We start from the raw sequence: 4,017 nt of genomic DNA, 5'->3' as shown, positions 1-4,017 counted from the left end.
GGTCTGATTTCGAGGGACAAAAAGGCATGGTTGCAGTTTGAACCGGATTTCGTGTTCTTCATAAGAAATGTTTATCGGGATGTGTTTTGTGACATATCCAAAATTGAGAATTTTTGGAGTTCTTTTACTATTTATTTTGATGGGATTTCGGTCACTGTATAAACTGCCCAATTTTACCCCGATTCTTTGGATGTTCGTTTTTATGAGCGGAATGGTGGGGGTGTCGAGGTTGAATGGTTGCTGCCCTTGTGGCGGGAATTGAGCCTGAATGTGTGTTTGAATGTGGATTGATGATATGCCGTGTGTGTTTGGCCGTGAAATGTGGTGGTGTGATAGTGCATTCGCGTATTGTATTCGCGTGCCAAGAATGTGTGATTGGGTGGCGTGTTCGTGTGACGAGAATGTGAAATTGTGAAATGTGTGTGAGGTGTGCGTGTTTGGCAGTGTGTAGGTGTGGCCGTGTGACAAATGTGGTTTGAGTGGAACGAAGGTACTGGAATGTAGGATTGGTTTGAAAAGTGAGACCCTGAGGCGTGTACGTTTACGCGGGGTGAGGTCCGTCCTGAGGCGTGTACGTTTACGCGGGACGATGCCGTCCCTGACGAGGTGACGATGCCCGGCCCGACGGGGTGACGATGCCTGACGTGGTCAGAAGACCGTTGGCCTGATGCGTTTTACGCGGGCGCGGTAGAAGGAAAGTGTGTGTAGGATTCCGTCCTCAGGCGTGTTCGTTTTACGCGGGACGATGCCGCCCCTGACGAGGTGACGATGCCCGGCCCGACGGGGTGTCGATGCCTGACGAGGTCAGAAGACCGTTGGCCTGATGCGTTTTACGCGGGCGCGGTAGTGGTGGAAAGGTTGAGAACGAGCGGGATTTGGCTTGACATGTGAGGATTGTGAAAGTGATGCATGGTGTGAGTTAGTGTGCGAGTGTGTTTGTATCGCGTGATGTAGTGCGCGATTATGGGGTAAAATCTGCTAGGCATGGTATGGGACGTGCCCAAGTAGGTTTTGCTTTATAATCGAGGCACGCGCGCGGCTGTGATGTACTGCTGTGGTATGATTGGCGTGTGTATTGATATATGGAAAGTGTGTGATGGCATGTGTGCAAGAATTGTATGTTGGGATTGTGGGCTAACGTGCATGGTGCGTATGCAGAGAGTCCAGGTATGTGTGAATGTTTGATTGCTGGTTGTGTGGTTGTTTGGTTGCGTGTTTGGATGTGTCTGGAATTACGTGATAGCCTAGGTGGGGCTTAGGTTGTGACTTATTGAGATGTGATCTCATGGTTGTTTCAACCAAACCATTTCAGAGCCCCTGCCTGAATGTCGAGATTGAGGTCGACTCGGAGTCGTCAGGTGAGCAGACAGCTGCGGAGGATTGAGGTGGTGATGCAGAGGACAATGAGTTAGAGTGGACGCCTTCGAGAGGGTGTAGGGGATAGTTCTGGGAGGAGGATGCGCCCCATTTTTGGATAGTGCTGACCTAGAGAGCTGATCTTGATATTTTGGTCGTTTGGAGTTCATAGTTCGGTGTGCTTATAAATTATTTTGTGGTTTGTATTGGCAAATGATGTAAATATTTGGAAGTATAATATATGCTTGGTGGTTTGTCGATTTGTTCCTTCCTGGTGTTCTCCAATTTTAATGTCCGGGATTTCTGATTGCTTCCGCCGCGAGTTAACTCTGATGGATCGTTGGGTCGGCGACGTTATTCCTGGGACGTCGCACTCTGTTCGACCGGAGGCGGGATGTCGCGGGCTCAATGGGGGTTCGGGGCGTGACATTAGTGGAGTTAAGTTCTTGGGTTATTGTGGCGTTGTTCTTGGGTTCAATCGTATTATTTGTTCACTAATGGCTGTCGCTGGATTGTTTGCTGGTTTGCCACATTTTCAATTAACTTCTGTCAAGTTGGATGGAACTAATTATCCATCTTGGTCTAAAGCTGTCAAAGTCTATCTTACCGCCACCAAACAACATGATAATCTTATGTCTCCAATCCCCTTAGATCAGAGTAAGGTAGCTAATTGGATTGTTGGAGATGAGATGATCTGTACACTTTTATGGAATAGTATGGATTCTAAAATTAATCCTCACTTCATTCAATGTAACTCAACTAGAGAAGATTAGGAAAAGTGTGCCTTACTTTATTCAGGACAGAATAATATGACACGAGTGTGCGATACATGGGAAGCACTATTTAATTTGCATCATGGAGATTAGTCCTTATTAGAGTATTATGCTCGCTTCACGACACTTTGTCGACAATTAGATACTTATCTTTCAGCTTCGAGCGATGCGAATGTTGTAGTCAAACGTCAAGAGGATCTTCAAGTGATACCGTTTCTCAAGGCATTAGGGCTTGAATATTCCTTTCTTCGACAGCAAATTACATCTTGGAGCTCCCTTCTTACAGTTGATGAGGTATTTCTCAAGCTCTCAGTTCAACATCTACTAGAGAGGTATCCACCATGGCTCTGGAGACAAGTGCCATGATCTCTCATGGTTTTAGTGGATGTGGAGCTCATGGTTGTGGTTACAGGGGTCGTGGACGTGGCTTTCTTTCGAGTGGAGGTCGTGGAAGCCATGATAGAGGTATTGGTGGTAATCGCTCTCGCTATTGTACTCATTGCCAAAGGACTAGACATACAGAAACTTATTGCTACACTTGTTGCCTATGTAGTGGTGGAAGACTCTTCCTCACTTGCTCAACTAGATTCTATTATTGTGCAGAATATGGGAAATTCTGTCACATTGACCCGTGCTGAGTATGATGCATTGGTTCGCTCTCAACAGGTGATAGGTTCTTCAACTCCTACGGCAACTTAGAAGGTAGTTTATCCTATTTATTTTCTGACTCTACAACATCCAACTCCTGGGTTATAGACTCTGGAGATACCCATCACATGACTGGTAATTCTGAGTTGTTGTCTTTGTTTCATTCCACATCACCTAGGGTGTCGAATTATGTTATTTTAGGTGATGGTTCACAATCTCAGGTCACTGGTACATGAGTAGCTCATTTGAGTCTCTCTCTTTCTCTATCATGTCCTTCATCTCAAATCTCCATATAATTTGATTTCTGTTAGTTTGTTAACTAAAAAACTAAATTATTCAATGACCTTTTCCTCTTCTCGTTGTGTCTTTTGGATCTAAGGACTGGAGAAACGATTGATGGGGGCCATGAATCAAGTGGTTTGTACTACCTTGACAAGAAGATGCTAGCTGCTGCAGCTGTGAAACACACATCATTCGATGTTTATCGAATGCATTGTCGTGTTGGTCATCCACCACTGAACATTCTTCAGCATTTACTTCCTGAGTTTGAGTTCTTTTCAGTGTGAAGCTTGTTATTTTGGTAAACACCATAAGGTCTCTTTTCCTTCTCGCATTCAGAGTCGTGCATCTAGTCCATTTGAGCTTGTTCACTCATATGTCTGGGGTCCATGTCATGTTGTTTTTTTGCCATGTCATGTTGTTGATATCTCTCGTTTCAGATTTTTTTTACATCTGTGGATTGTTTTTCCTGAATTACTTGATATTCCTAATTGCTTTGCAATCTCATAATGCCAAAGAGTATCTTGCTACTACTTCTAGTTTTAAGTCTTTTCTTGATTCTCATGGTATTATTCGTCGGACTTCCTATTCATACACACCACAACAAAATGGTGTAGCCAATCGCAAAAATTGTCATCTTCTTGATATTGCCCGTTGTCTTATGTTTCACATGCATCTACCTAAAACTGTTTGGGGCCATGCTGTTCTTACAGCCTGCTGCTTAATTAATCGACTTACAACCCCTGTTCTTCAGGGGGAGACACTGTTTACCATTTTACATCCAAATCGTCTTCCCTTTCCATTACCACTACGCATCTTTGGTTGTGTTTGTTTTGTCCATTCTCTTATTCTAGGTCATGATAAGTTGGATCCTCGTGCTGAAAAATGTCTTTGTGGGATACTCTCGAACTCAGAAAGGCTATAAATGTTATAGTCCTACTCTTCATCGTGTGCTCGTGTC

The sequence above is a fragment of the Syzygium oleosum genome, unplaced genomic scaffold (genome assembly GCF_021117445.2).
Source record: "Syzygium oleosum isolate NSW1041296 unplaced genomic scaffold, Sole_v2.1 Sole_v2.38, whole genome shotgun sequence".
Taxonomy (NCBI): Eukaryota; Viridiplantae; Streptophyta; class Magnoliopsida; order Myrtales; family Myrtaceae; genus Syzygium; species Syzygium oleosum.
The sequence above is the reverse complement of the archived record's forward strand: the minus strand, read 5'-3'. Positions refer to the sequence as shown.